Consider the following 16,355-nt stretch of genomic DNA (forward strand, 5'->3'; position numbering starts at 1 on the left):
CACTAATTTCAGCACTTCAAATTGATGCAAGCTATTCTAACCCAAACTCTAGGGTTGTTGGTGTAATTTTTCTTTTGGAGACTCTACGTCTTATTTATTCTTGCTTCAAAATGATCATCTACAGAATCAAATTCAAAACCTGCTTCCTTTAATTTGAAAGCCCATGTGAAGTCTATGTACAACACTTTGTGTAGCAACAATTTCAGCTCCCCTACCTCTCCCTCTGTGATAGATGTGCTTGCATAGATCCCAGGCACTTAGAAAGTATTGACTTCAGTTACACAGAAAAATGTCATAGGGGATCGTTTCTTTAACTAAAGATTTCAATTTTCTGGTAGAAAAAGTCAAAACTTGAAAATCTGTATGAAGACTCCAACTCTAAATCCAATAAATTGATTTAGAAAAGGAAGTACCTTGTGGGAAATGTATTCTCACAACTGGATGGAGTTTCTTAACTCCTCTATTGCTCTGAGTGCTGCTCTGAGGACACCCTACAGTTGTGTTTTCACTGAGTCACTGTTTCATAGAAGGGGGTCTCAGGCAGGGGTTGTAATACAGGTGGGTGACCGGGCTCACAGATAAGAGTGCAATATTCAACCCATAACTCTCAATAGATGCTGCAGTGACATCTGAGTCACAGGGTTTTTGGAGGGAAAAAAAAAAAAAAAAAAAAAAAAGGAAAAAAGAAAAAAAAAAAAAGAAAGAAAATAGTTTTCATGAAAAAGTTATTTGCATTCAAAGCAAATGCAAGACTTTTGACAAGCCCCATCAGGGATATCACAATGGTGGAGCATTGCTCATACTTTCTGGTTGTCTGAAAAGATTATTCAGGATTTGAAGGACAGCATGTCCAAGAGCATCAAAAGAGAAGAATTTAAACAAGAAAGTCTGCATATACTATCTTATTAAATTCGCGTAAGTATTCTTGCTATACTAGCTTAGTTTAAATTAATGCTTATTATTTTTGAGGAGTTGGTAAGCTTTCACTCTGTCTACTGCACTTCAAGAAAATCATCTATAGAGGACTGAAACTGGAGTCCTACTGGATTGGTAACAGTACAAAATTTCTTACTTGTAGTTCCTAATCTACCTAGGACTGTTCACAGTGGATTGTGGTTCAGTTCCAAGTGGGAAGTTGTATTTGTTTCAACAACAACTATTGTATTTGTCTGCCTAATGCCAAATTGTGAATGATTTCTGCCAAGGCTGTAAAATATGCCTACGGGAGCAGTAACTCTCCAGGGCAACTTGTGCCTAGCAAGAAATTGCTCTTCAGATCTGCTCTCTGCTGCTGGTAGATGGGAGGTACGGAAAAGAAATTTAATCAGACAAATTTAGAGCTGCCTTGAAAAGGCTGTGGGAGTTCACATAAACAAGTTTCTTGTGTTTCACGTCAGTGAAGAATAATACATGTACTTGATGAAGACACCAGTTATTTGTCAGCAGTGTGAATATCAACATACAAGTCTGCAGCTTGAACTGGCATTAGGCTCAGAAAAAAATGACAATTCCTCTTAGATCTTATTGTTGACATTCACACTGCTGACAAATGCTAAGCTGAAAACTGCTCAGATGTGGGATGGACGGCTATAAAAGACAATCTTATTAATTATATTTTTACAGACTAACTAGAGCATTGCTTTTCATCAGTGAGTCCTTTCTTAAACAACTCTGTCAAATGGATGCCCTGAAGTACCTGGCAGCCTCCCACAGTAGTTCAGGTTCCTTGAACCATTGTAAAGTGTATCTATTGATAAGCCCTAGGAAATAAGATAAGACACTTCACAAGAGAAGCATATCTGTCTTCAACACAAAGTATTATCACCTACTGTTGAGCTGAATTGGTTTTAACTAGTGTGAGAAATCCTCCACTCTATCTTTTGCAGTCTAGGGAAGGAGGGAGGGGGTTAATCTGGCTGATGCTGAAGCTGAGAGTCCCTCCAGCATGTTCCTGGCCCCAAGCTCTGTAACTGTGCTCTGACCCACCCTTTCTCACACCTCCATCCCACCAGCTCTCCTTTCCAGTCCTCCCAGGCTCCCATCCCTGTGCATCTCCTGGAAATGGGGCTTCTGTCATTGCAACATCTCCAACAGATCTGGCTCCCATCTCCAGGGCAGTGTGTCTGATTACCATCTAGATTGGATTAGAACTTTTATACGGCACAACCCTTGCTCTCCAAGGGAAGGCACACTCTCTTTGTTTCTTTTTAGAAACCAAAACACAGCCTGAAGACCCCACCTTTGCCCACCCTGCCTTTTTCTTACCTCTGGGTGAGGATAATGTTGTGTCTCATCACTGAACAGCATCACTTCCTTCTAGTGCCATGTCAGGCATGTCTACAGGTTTCAGAGGTGGCACATCTTCAGTTCCTGGTCGCTGAGAGGGCAGTGAAGGAGACCAGGAGAGTGGCAAGGTTTGATGAGAAGGGACTGTTTACAATGCCCATCACAAAATGACCCTCAAGCCCATCTCCTGCTCAGTTTCCCCTCTCTGAGACAGCTATCAAGCCATTTGCCCACATCTCAAGGGTGTCACCTAGGTTCATCACCCACTGTCTGGTGAGCAGTCGAAATGTGGAAGTGGCAAAAATTATTATCCAGTCAAATACTCTGTAAAACCTTTCATGTCACACACCAGAATTTTTATTCAGGACTTTTTTTTACCTCTTCCTGAAGGAACCAGGGAAGGAGATCCACATCTTCACATCTGGAAACCTTCACTCTCATGAGAGCCTGCAGTACACATGGAAACTGGCTTGCCAGCAGCAGATAGTTCATTATCTTTTTTAGAGTATCAGAAAAATCATTTAAATTTTTTTGCCAGCCCATCAACTAAAAAAAGAGTTAAACCAAACTAAAAATACAAAGAACACACTGAACATGATCTCCTTGTAATATACACCTATCTGTGGGTAAAACTTGTACTATCATCCAATCTGTATTAAACTTTAGTATATATATATGGTATATATCTCCCAGTGACAAATTTGTAAGTATTATGAATAATGTATTGCAAATAACCTAACTGGAATAACTTGATAATAGGATTCCAGATTTCTCTGCTTGTTAGTCTTCCAAATAAAGTGGGGTTTACAGCCCACTTCAATGATTTTAATATCCTATTTAGCCGAAAGCATGAGTCTCAGCTTAATTAGCAGTATAAGCACTACAGAGATGCTGAAGAGTGAAATAATGGCAATTACCTGGTTTTGGAGGGTGTAGCAAGAGTTAAATATCTTAGCAAGAGAGTGCAGGCAGAGTTTTATTTCCACTGAGCTTGGATCTGTTGTATTAATCCCTCACTTTCATAAGAATCAAATTTGAAGTAGAAAGAAAAAGAAGAAAAATCCTATTGTGCTTAAGTTAAAATCTCATTTACTGGTTTCAAAGAGCCAGACCCAATCCAACTCTCTTCTGTCTGCTTTTCTATAGCAGCAAGAGAGGGAGAACCTGTCCTCAAGGTATCATAATTCAGCTCTATTTTGATTTGATCTGTTTAAAAAATGTTCATCCTGAGGTTGTTTGTTTTCCCTTGTGAAAGCTAAAACTTCAGCTTATCACCAATTTTTGACACTAAGCATTTTTGTCATAAAATACAACTTTGAGAATCGGTGCTTCTTTATATGAAATATCTACCAAATCCAAGCCAGCATGCTGTTATTTCCATCCCCATCTCTCCCCTGGAAATATTCAAATTCTCCAGTATGAAATGCTAATAAGAAATGCTGAAATCTGTTCCTGTGTTTTCTCATCCATGAGGGCACTAATATCAAAATATCTCAATGAGCTTTAATACTCAGAGCACTGCCAGACTTTTGGGAAGATGCCTATGGGACAGCTCTTCAAAGGCTCTAAATTGCCTGTGTATGATGCTGGGGTCAGCAGAGTTGGGTGCTGCATGGCTGGCACGCTGGTAAAGATGTATGCAGCTGCATAGATCAAGCACTCAAAGAGACTGCACGTGATGTTGTGTTGTGCTGCAGTGTGGTTATACACACGGTGACAGCATCCCCAGTTTTGCAGTAGAGGAACAGATAGCTTTTTTGGTCTTGGTGGCAGAGAGATATTTCCTCTTTAAAAAAATGTGAATTTTCTCTTAAGAAACTTTTCCAAGGCACATTAGAAAAAAAAAATAATCAAAGGATTGGCTGAATGTGTGGCACTTTGTGCAGGCAGTAATCAGAGTCTGTGACTCCTTTTGTTTGCAGATTTCTAGGACAGACATAACCACTGGCCAGGGCTCAGACCCATTATAGGCAGTGGGACTTCTCATTTCAGGGGTAAAGAAAGTGCTCTCACAGCTAGAGATTTCTGTAGCACATACCATGACTGAATGAGCAGGTGAATTACTGGTTCCAAATCTGGACTACCTCAGGTATTTCTCCAGCATTTCTCCATCCAAAAATCTGCTGCCCTTTCTCTTCCCCTGGAATGCAGTCACCAAGAAGTAAAAGAAGGGGGTCCAAGGACAATTCATACTTTAGCACAGGCTGGGGGTAGCAATGTCATTTCAGTATTACATGGTTTATGGGCTGGACTTGGGCAAGAGCTCTATGGATGCAAGCAGCTCAAACAAATCTTCATCTGGCAAAAATCAGTGCAGCTTCTGAAACAATCTGTGGAGCTCTGTGCCTCTTAATCAGCTCTGGAGGTGGCTGCCTCCTGAGCTTTTTTCAACATCTACTTACCATGTAAGCACCTGAACCATGGTAAGACAGTAAGACTGGAGGGAAGTGGGAAGGAAACGCAGTAAAGAGGATTAACGAGGGTAGTTTGGTAAATAAACAGCTGAAACGGGGGAGAGAAGGACCTGCATTTTGTAATCCTATTTTTGCAGCTCACTGGTGTGTCAGTGTCTTGCTATGAGAGGAGTGAGATATTTACATAAAAGGGAAAAATAAATCCCTGGTTCTGTTTAATATTAAGATACTGGAGCCACCTCCCAGTTCTCGAAGGCAAGGGCAAAGCAAGCATCCAGGTCTCTGTGCCAGCTGATATGCAGGCCATGCAACCTGACAGGAGGTGTTTAGGATGCTTTCCAATATGCAAAAAACCTGTACTTAGTATCTCCAAAACATCCATACAGTCTGAGATGACCTGTGATCAGATCGTAGTGCCTAGGGATGCAACTCATTGGCTCTGCTGGGTTTTATGTAGGACGGATACCTCCGCTCCCAGCTGTACCACAGGGTTTGCTGACAGAGTCCTCTCGCTAAGTTGGCAGAGAAAGCAGGTTGATGATAGCAAAGTCTCACATAATATATCTTTTATTCACTATTCTAACTTTGTCAAGCCACAACAGCTTTGTATGTGTCTCATAGCCTGAGAGAAAGGTGCCATAAATGCCTACATATGCACATCCTTAAATAGGTGGTGAGTTTACTTTCAGATAACAATTAAATAGAAGAAAGCATTGTACTGAAATAAAATGACAGGCTATATTTACACTGTCTTAAAATTCATTGCTCAGGTATTTTCTAGGGTACTCAACATTGCCCTGTGATTTATGGATGCCATGTACTGCACAATCTAATTTCAGTAGTTGGAGCAGGTTTCAGGAGGTTGGCTTTGTTTAACAAAATGAAGCAGGTGCTTACAAGGGGAAAAGTCTTTCTTTCTTTAAGAGGACAAAAAGTGGGAGTGAGAGCTGTGATGAGCCACTGTGTGTGACAAATGTGTCCCACGGTGCAGAGGTGCATGTCCTACCCGGAAGGCCATGGCCTTCTACTTTTCCCCAGCACATTTTGTACCACTTGCACCCCCAAGAGCAAGGACAGTATAGTTCTCCATGTGGCCATCTCTTATGAGAAGCACTGAGGCTAAGCACAGTCTAGTTCGAAATTGTTATTTATTGCAACAAAACAATGTTTTTCAGTATGGGGAGAGAAGACAGAAGAAGGGCCCAGTCTACTTAGTTGCTGTAAAGTGGATAGCCGCAGTGTGATAGACAACGGACAGGTCAAGATGAATCAAGATTGCTGATCTCTTCTGTTCTCCCCAAAACATTAGACGGGTTTGCACTGAAATGGTGCCTTGATTTTCAGCAGATGGTTGGAAAGACCATAATTACTCATTAGATGAAGTAGGATAGTTGGTGGAAGAGCTGGGTTAAAAAGTACAGATTGAGGGGAGGACAGTCAAAGGGAAGAGGGTCTGTGGGAGCAGATCTGTTTATCTTTGATGCACTTTCCCGATGTCAAATCAGTCTGGCACTGCAAAAGGGGTCAACTCCTAGGAAGTGCCTTTCAAAGGGCATATGGTCTTCATCAGAAAGGCCTGAGAATGTCACTAAGGACAGTCGAAAGAAAAACAAACTTAAAAATTCTGGAAGAGCAAAAAGACAGTCACGTTGTAGCCTGAGTACCCTTTCTGCTGGCTGAATGTTGATGCTTATCAGTAACAGGTTTGGTGTCTACCACTGAGCACCTCTAACCACAGCCAACCTCTCTGTGTGTTGCCTACCCCCCTTCCAGTGGTGAATTTATTCCCATTCTGAGATGAGGCTGCAGATGATCTACAAACAACAAATGAAATATTATGAGCAACCAGTCGTGCTGCAGGAGATCCCGTTTTTTAACCCTCAAGCAATGAGTTCATAGAATCGCAGAGTGGTTGTGGTTGGAAGGGATCACTTGAGATCATCTAGTCCAACCTATTGCTCTGGCAGGGTCAGTTAGAGCAGATTGCCCAGGACTGCGTCCATCCAGGTTTTGAGTATCTCCACAGAGATATCAATAGCTAACACTACTTATTAAGTGTAGTCCTATTTGATGAAATTTGGGTAAAAAAAAAAAGCAGTTATTCTTCCAAAGAGCCCCAAGCCTGCATGTTGGTTGCTCAGCGATTTCCAGGCTAGCATATTTGAGACAAGCTGCTGAACAGCTTCAAAACTTGACCCACGCCCAGTGTTGTTGCCAGAGCTCAGCTGTATTCATCCTGATGACTCAATGGCACCACTGGGGATTTTGAAAAGGGGCACTCAAGTTAGTACAGTCCAATGATTTTTGGGTACATCAAGACAAAAAAAAGGTTGGCCTCATTTTTGAAGCAGAATACCAGAAGTATTGCTACTGCTTGTTAGCAGGTTCATTTGACAGATCAAGGACTGATGAGTGGGGTGGATAAAATAGCCTTTCATCTGGACAGAAGGCTGGGCCAAGCTGCATGGGCAGGGCTGTGCAGGAAAGTTTGCTTTGCTGTTGCCTGTGCACTATGTGTATTCATCAGGTAAGCAGGAGGCTCTGCTCTGGCGCTGTCAGTATGGGGTTTTTATAAGCAATGCATGTTTGCATAATTCTTACAGAGGAAGATTTCTCTGTCCATCTTTCTTTCATAAGTTATACCCAAGTGCATATTAGTAGGGAGAAGGTTTGCTGTCATAAATGATTAAAACATCCCCCTATTTCCTCAAAACAGGGATCATTAGAACCCTGCAGGAGGCTGGAGCCACCAATGTAAAACAAATTCCCCGAGCATTGCACAGAATACTCTCCAATGTATATTTTTTTCACTTACTCACTCCTAATTTGTGATGTACTGAAAAAGATGCCAACAGAAATCTGTAGACCATTATGGTCAATCCTGTGGTCATTTAACTTGTCACTGTTAACAGAAATGAGCCTGCCATTTTTCTGTTTTCTGCTGTGGATGAGGCTAGCACATCAAGTGGGCAGAAATCCTGCACTAGATGCAAGTATTTTACAGTAACTGCCTCAGCACAACTGATTTCACCTGTGTGATGCTCATGCTAGTCTGGTAGTACTGGCTGAAATATTTCTGAAATTCATCCCAGTGATATTCAAAGATATAGGCAGATACTGGAGCTTTGAAACCAACAGGAGATTTGTCAGTTTGGATGATTTTACAATGACTTCTCTATTATGTGGTGTTCTTCTTGAAGCCATAACCTCTGAAGTAATATGAATAAATATGAGATAGGGGTTTTAAATGGTGTTTTCACCTCCTCGTATGTTCTCTTCACCTATTAGTCTAAAAACTGACTTTAAACTAAGGACTCTTACATATTCAAAACCTCTCAAGGCAAAGAAATAAAGTTCAATTTCTTAAGAAATTCATTTACCTTTTAAATTTCCCCCTTTTCATGTTGACATGAGGGTGCTTGTGGCTGACCCCAATGCTGAAAACCAACAGCTGAGTCTGAAAGGCACCCGGGACAGTGTGCTGAGACATCTAGGGAAAGTTTTTGGCAGGGTTATTGGGGGCACCTGAGCTTAAGTCTGTATTTGTTACAGTCTGCAAAAACCCAGCAGCCTGGGTTGCCCAGCACAATCTGCTTTATGGTGCAGAGGAAATTGTACCCACGGCACTGCAGTAGGGTGGGAATCAGTTACTCTAGCTCCGTATCACCCAGAAATTCTCTCTGCACAAAAAGAATCCCCTAGGAACCTGCTGGGTGCCTTTATTGCTTTATCCTTTTCCTTCCCACAGAGGATTTGCAGTGTGTCTGGAGTCAAAGCAGCAGAGCCTGTTTTCTCCAGTGTCTGAACAGCCGCAGCTCCCCGTGGCTTCAGCAGACATGGCAGGTTTGCAGGAGCTCTAAAACCCCAAAAGTCAGAATGAGAAAGCCAGGGAAGCATGGGCCTGATTCATCACTGTCACCCTACTTTTCTTTCTGAATAAGCCTACAGAATTTCAAGTCCCATCTATCTCCCTTTAACCAATTTACCAGGGTGGGAGTGCCAAGCCAGCCCAGCAGAGGGGAGGCTGCGGCTCCAGCATTTTCTGCCCTTCCTGGTATCCACCCCCTTGCTGCAGCACAAAAAGAGCCAGAAGAGCCAGGATTGTGCCCATCCACACACATGGGCATCATTGAACCCTCCCCAGGAGCACCCCAGCGGTTCCTCCATGGGCCCTGTGCCGTCCAAAGGCAGTCACACTGCATGGCTCCCCTCCTTCCTGTGGGGTTGCTGCCACAGAGCTGCACCACTGGGGTGCAGTGGGTGCAGACAGGGTCCCCCCGTACCCAGCTGCAGTCCTTCTTGGGCACAAATTGATTGCTCGCAGCCACCCTTCAGCCCCTTGCTGTTCATGCAGCCACACAGCCTGGTTCCTGCTCCCTCTGCCCTTTCCTCTCCATACCCCAGTACTTACTGCTAAATATTTATAACACTCCCAAGTTGCTGAGCAGCACACTGATCCCCACTCGGACGAGCCTCCCCATGAGGGTGAGACATGCACTAGGTCAGCGTGGGCAGAGCTGGGGGTGGGAGAAGATGGCGTTTGCCTGGATGGCCCTGCTCTGCCACACGCCTGCTTCGTTCCTGCGGTGTTCCTGCAGCCAGTGGGTATGTGGTCACCCCTCCAGTATCACCAGGCTGGAGGATAGTGCTGCCAGTTTGTCCAGCTTGGAGCATCGTTGGTTAAACATCTATGTCAGATGGTGTTTTTGGAGTGGCCTGTTGTCGGAGCATCACAGCATCTATTGCCCAAGCTAATGACAGGTGATGGAGTGAAGCACAGAGAGAAGTGAAGGGTCTGATCCCAACTGTGTGCAAGTTAAGAGTGGGGAGACAGGGTCATTCCTCTTTCTAGCCTTTGCCTTAAACCATCCTTGCAAAGAGGCCCCATATGTGGAGTATCCAATAGTGGAGTGTCTTCTTTGGTGTCTGCTTTTTGAGGCGGTGATGAGAAACGTCGTGAAAGACATTAATTCCCCCAAGCAGCAGTAACTGCACACAAACCTGGCTCTTTCCTTAGGTTGCTCTGGAGCCTGGGAGCCTTGTGCTCTTCTGAGTACAGAGACTGGCTGAACTCAAATCCTTCCTCAGAAATAGTCCCCACTTCTAATTAGCTAAACCTACTTAGCTCCCAAACTACACAAACCCAGATCTTTGTGCAGACATTAAGGTGCATAGGACTTGCTGCTTGCAGTGCCCCTTCATGGGCTTGCCCAGTATCACACCTGGGGAACGGGAAGGCTGGGACCACTGTGTGCAGTCAGCTTGGTGGGTTTGTATTTTTCCTGCAAAGAGCCAAGTCTGGCTCTGCAGACTTTTCTTCTTGATAGGAGAAATTTAGGAGCAGCTGCTTGGAAATCAGTGGTGTTACTCTAGTTGGTGGCAGGGACAGATTGCTTCAAATGCAAAGTGATCCAGAGTTGCAGAGGTCAGCTTATTTTACAAATTTTGTTTTTCTTCTCAACTCTTTGCATTTATTTGCCTTGCAAATACTCTTCTATTAAAGACATTTCTACAACAGAATTTTGGTTCACCTGCACAGAATGCAAGTAACAATTCTGTGAATCTCTGCTCAAATGACTGTGAAATTACAGTAGCCTTTTTCTTCTATATGGATCAAGTCCATCACACAAGTTGTTGCCCAAATTTGCAAGGGATCAAATAGCAAGGTAGCTATCTACATTCAGCAAAAAATCTGGTCACAAAGTAGCACAGCAGATCAACTTTGTTTTGGGGATGGAAAAGTCCAGTGCCTAGAATGGCAATATCTGTAGTTTCTTGGATGGTGAGAGACATAATATCCTTCAGAGAAAATGAAAGAGCAGTGGAGAGCAGCCCTTGCTCATCTCTCTCTGCCACCTTATTATTCTAGCCCCACATATTTCCAGTACTGGTGGTCCCCCTGGCCTAGAGCATGGCACACCAACAGCCAGAGGTGGAGTGGGATTCCTGCACTGCCTCCTCCACTTCCCAAAGAGACGTCTTTTTGTAAGGACAAATTCCACATGGAAGCCCAGCTAAGTAATAGTTTATAAATAGCTTTTTTTTCTGGCCTCACTGTAGCTGAGCAGAGCAATTAGGTAGCTCTCATGTGTTGTTCAGTGTGTATGTTTAGATGTCTATAAAACAAGCAAGGTATTAATCAGGATTGATACAGCTGGGCACTTGAAAAGCATGTTTCTCCAGATTTCCTTAATGTTTGTTAAGCACGGAGGACAGAAAGAACTAAACAGTGATAAACATTGTTCTGTCTGCACCAGAAAGACTGGAGAATGTTATGGGACTAGGAGAAAGAAGGTCTTGAGTTTTGGCTTTCACTCATGGTTCTGTATTACCAGCAAGTTGTGGATGAGCAGAGCAGGGCTTTCTGCCTCCATGCCACAGCTGTGTGAACATGCATGGCTGAGTTCTTTGCGAGTCATGGAGAGCTCTCACAGGCATGCAGAAATCAAGGACCAAACCTCCATGTGTTCAGCTTCTGGACACAAAAGCCCACAGAGTGTGTACAGTCCATTTTGGGGGCAGCCTTCAATTTTTGTCCAACACTGCACAAGCCCCGTGATTTTGATTTTAGTGACACCAATATAATGCCAGCAATGCATCCAGTTTGTAGGATGTTCACAGAGGGGGTCTGGGAAATACTATTGTGCCTGAAATGGGGAACAAACAACAAAAAGAGCAAAATGGGAGAGTCTGCTGCTTTTCTTATCCAGCTGAACCTATTCCCAGCCACCACCCAGCCCTGGCTGATGATGTGAAGCAACCCAGCCCATTTCCAGCTCTGGCTATAGGTATTGCTGTGGTCACTGAGTGTCAGCCCCTGAGTAACTGAAGCCATGTGTGAAGTAGTCAGTATTTCAGCTTTGCTTCTTCAGCATGGCAGCCTGAACATCGTAGTAACATAGCACTGGAACAAGACCCTCAGGTCTCCCTGTGTGACCCCAGTATTGTGAGCAATTTGGCATTTGATCTCTTCCATAAACATATCAGTCTCTTTCTTGAAGCCATGTTGTTTTCCCTCAGTCCCTGCTCCTTCCTCCAGCAATCCCTACTCAAACCATTATTCTTCTGAGGGCAAGAAACTTGTTTGCATCTCCAGCCTAAATTTACCTGTGTCTACTTCCCATTTCTTCTTTTAAGTAACTTTTTTCCAGTATTCCTTAAAACCAATCCCATCTCCTCTTTTCATTAGACTAAATAGTTCAAATTTTATTGTCTTCCATGAGAAATTTGAGCTGGCTGCTCTCTTAAAACTATATACTAGCTTAGGCAGACCCTGCCTAACACAACAGAGTTACTAACAGCCCCAGTTATCAGGGTACTATATGCATATAGACAGTATCAGGCAGTTTCTGCATTGCTTGATTGTGGTTTTGGCTATCTTCCAGATGTGTTTTGGCTTTGTTAGAAGCAGGGTGCCTTCATTCCATGCATTAAACCTCTCTTCTTTCTTTTTTCCATTTAGTGGCTTTTTGCCAGGCTGAAAGGCCAGCAACATGAGCTCATTGTTTCACATTAGGCCCATTCATTTTATTTCCTTTTGTCATCAAAACATATCGATGATGTATTCTGCACTGAAAACACCCAATGGATAACATCAGCTGTCATATCCCTCCAGTCAATAAAACCTTTTAAAGATCATTATAGGGAGCGCAAAGAATGAGAGGTGACTGAAAGTACTTTTTATCAATTACCTCAGTTAATAGTCCAATAATAAAGCTGCTTCTCTTCCTTAAGATAGGTTTTGTGTAGGTGATAAGTAAGGAGCATAATTTTGAAGCTAGTTTAATTGAAGGCTGAGTAGGAAATGTGATTACATCACTTTAGTCTCCCAGGGACAGATCTTTCTTTGTTGCCTCATAAAAAATCTTGCTCAAGTCCACCAAAGCCTGTGGAATTACTTTGACTTTGCACTACCAAAAATAAACGAGGACTAAACTCCACTTCTTAAATTTCATGTGTGTCTCAGCAATCTACTGCAATTACTTCCAATCTGAACAGGCCAAATCCTCCCTTCAGATAGACTCAGAGTGACTTCAGCAGGCTGGGGTAGGTACACCTCTGCTGCAAAAGATCTGCCCACTGCATTTTAGTGTCCAACAGCCTCTAAGTGCTGATGAACAGCTGCAGAATGGCTCTGTATGGAAATGGTTTTCCCTGAGAGGAGCACTCAGCAAAGGCTAGACATTCAATCTGAGCACAGTGAGAGGGATCTGACTATCACAGGGGAGTGTGAAACACCCCAAAATGGAAATCACCCACTTGCCTGCGGAGCTCACTTAAATATACTCCAGAAATTGGTCAGCTAAAAATGGCTGTGAGGGAGAGCTGAGACAGCTGTAAATTGCGGGCTTGAAAATGCTCCTGTGAATATCCAGAAAACAAAAAACTCTGCTTAGGAAATGGTATATTGGGGCTAGATCAAAGCCTATTGATGCAACATGACTGACAGTGCTGTGAAAGAGACTTTTCTGGTTTGTATACTGGTTCTAGCTCATGCACTTGTACAGATCTCCCCTTCTGCACGTAGGAGACTAATTGAGTAACATGTCCAGATGGAGATGCTTTTTAATATAACTGTAAAACATTTGCTCTGTACGTGGGAAGTAGCTGAACTAGTAACCTCTTCCTATGACTAATGAGTAGTATGCTGCTTGTTTTCTGGACAGACTGATGGTCCACATATGGCTGTTAACTAATTAAATAGAGAAAAACTAAGGTTTCAAAGAATGTCCGTCTTAGAAGCCTTAGGGCTTCTTCTTTGATTTCTATCTTTATATTGACAAATAAAAAATATCCAGATTGAACTTTTCTGATCCCTTTGAGACAGACAAATGGAAGTCAGAATGTGACTCCCTTTCCATGAGTCTGAAAACAATCTCCAGAGAAGTGGCCTTCCCGTTTATTGGGAGACACAGTGCCTGTGTGGCCAGGCCACAGCACCAGGCTGGCCAGCCCGGGTTAGTCACAAGGCAAGGCACATGGTGGGTGGCTGCACACAAGCTTTCTAGATTCGACAGCTGTGTCCCAGAAAGCAACTTTCTTCAGAGCATTGAGTCTCTCTAGCAGGGGTCCTGTTCACAAAACAGTCTTAGAAAGCAAGTTTGCTTCTCCCACCAGTTGCTATTATGGGAACTGATTCATCTCTGGTAGCTGATGCCCAGCATGAATCAAACTGCTGTTTGATGAACGCCCACAGTGCTGAGATGTAAACACCCTCCATTCACTTACTTCGCATTCTTATAAGTATTCAGGTTACTGAGACAGATGGTCTACTAACTGTGTACAAAATTTATTCCTCCATTCCTACCTGTATCTGCTAAATAAGGATTTTTTGAAGTGTGACAGTAGTCCACACATCATCCTGTCTGGGCTTCCAGCAACGAAGTCTTGCCAAGAGCTCTAAGCATAGCTGCCACAGGTATTGTTAACATCCGAGTCTGGGAGAAGTGAAACTGAGTGAAAATATAGTTACCAGCTATGTACCCCATTTCAACTCAAGAAGATGCTGCTACAGTTGGATCACTAGTGGTACCTAGACAGCTTGGATATAGTACACTGAAGACCCATGAGGATAGACCAATCCTATAAAAGCAAATGGATGTGTTGTATGAGAGCCAATTTTACTGAAAATCATTAATTTTTATGTGTTGATAGCTAATTAAATATTTATCCTTATAGAGAGTAGCTTTGAAGTCATTGCACGTACAAGTGATATATCTCGACTCCCTGGTATGCCTCTTCCCTTCTGTCGCTTTGCCCTGGGGAGCGACAGGCATACACACAACCAGTCACCAACAACACAGGAGGGCTCATGAGTCATGGTGTCCCTTGTGGTAGAACAGGTCTCCAGCTGTTTATTTTGCCCTGTAGAACTTCTTAAGTACATTTTACAATTTTGTACCATTATTCAGGAAAGACTTGTACTGTGGTCTTCTGAGCTTCTTCTACTGTGGTCTCCTCTCCTCAAACAACACACAGCAGGGAGGGCAAAGTGGCTTTTCTTCCTCTGACTGCTTTTTAAAAGGAAAATTATGTTCTATTCCCATTTTGTAAGAAGCAGAGTAGACATTTCCCTCAGCAAATCCCAAGCAGAGGCAGGCATTCTGGCAGTGCTAAGTAGAGCATCAGAGCCCCAGCAGGAGATGAATTTAAGATTCCTACATTGTTCTGCTGCCAGCCCAAAGTCAACCGCTCTTAGCTGGGCTGCGTTTCCCTGGGATCCATCCTTCCTGAATGCTGCCTATGGGGCAACAGCATTCAACAGAGACATTGCAATGGAGGCAGGCAGTAGAAAACTAGCAGGGTTCAGGCTTCTTATGAAGTCACTTTTTAATTCTATTATCTCATCCCTTCAAAGCACAAAATAACTTGAAAAGTATGAGCATGTGGATTGGGATGTGTCTTTTAAACTCCATTGCAGTTTACTCTTTTGGAGAAAGCTTCTATTCCAATTTCTAGGTGATCTGATTCTCCTCAATGCTTCAAATGGCTATGAACAACAAGACATAATAAAGTCCTGATTAAATAAACAGTTTGCTAATCATTTGATTGATTTTCTCTAAAAACTCGTTTTTTTTTTTTAAATGTGTGCAAATGAGACAAATGAGAACAAACCCTCCCATAGTACACTACCAGCAGAACTGCATTACAAGCATAGACCTACATCTATGCCGAATTTACACCAGCAGCAAAAGCTAGGAGGGAGGGTTTGGTCAAACATGCCAGCTGAGTTTTGTGAGTAGACAGGATCATGTGCCCCAAACTGTGTTTCCTTGTCCTGGTTTCAGCTGGAATAGAGTTAATTTTCTTCATAGCAGCTGGTATGATGCTGTGTTTTGGACTTAGGATGGGAATAATGCTGATTACACAGAATCACAGAGGTTGGAAGGAACCTCTGGAGATCATCTAGTCCAATTCCCCTGCCAAGCAGGATCACCTACAGCACATTGCACAGGATTGTATCCAGTCTGGTTTTGAGTATCTCCAGAGAGGGAGGCTCCACATCCTTCCTGGGCAACCTGTTCCAGTGCTCTATCACCCTCACAGCAAAGAAGTTTTTCCTCATATTCAGCTGGAACTTCCCGTGTTTCCATTTGTTCCCAATCCCTTTTATCCTGTTGCTGGGCACCACTGAAAAGAGTCTGGTCCCATGCTCTTGAGACCGTCCCTTCAGATATTTACACATTGATAAGATTCTCTCTTAGCATTCTTCATGCTAAACAGTCCCAGGTCTCTCAGCCTCTCCTCATATGGCAGATGCTCCAGTCCCCTGATCATCTTAGTTGCCCTCCTCTGGACTTGCTCCAGTAGTTCAATAGCCCTCTGGTACTGGGGAGTTCCGAACTGGACACAATAGTCCAGGTGAGGCCTCACCAGGGCTGAGTAGAGAGGCAGCATCACCTCCCTTGACCTGACTCTTCCTAATGCGGCCCCAGGATACCATTGGCCTTCTTGGCTACTAGGGCACATGGCTGGCTGGTGGTTAACTTCTTGGCCACCAGGATTCCCAGGGGGGGGACATCACTAGCTGCAGGCCTCCAACTGGATTCCTGGATTCTGCACTGCTGATCACAGCCCTCTGAGCTCTGCTACCCAGCCTGTTCTCAATCCTCCTCACTGTCCTCTCATCCACCCCACACTTTCCGAGCTTGGTTA

At 43.4% G+C, this 16,355-nt stretch overlaps 1 protein-coding gene across 2 annotated transcripts in view; it reads left to right on the top strand.

The window, feature by feature from the left end:
* PRIMA1 (proline rich membrane anchor 1) overlaps positions 1–16,355 on the top strand; it is a 52,987-nt gene that overhangs the window by 28,498 nt on the left and 8,134 nt on the right. The window lies entirely within an intron of this gene.

The sequence above is a fragment of the Aythya marila genome, assembly GCF_965140915.1.
Source record: "Aythya marila genome assembly, chromosome: 5".
Classification (NCBI taxonomy): domain Eukaryota; kingdom Metazoa; phylum Chordata; class Aves; order Anseriformes; family Anatidae; genus Aythya; species Aythya marila.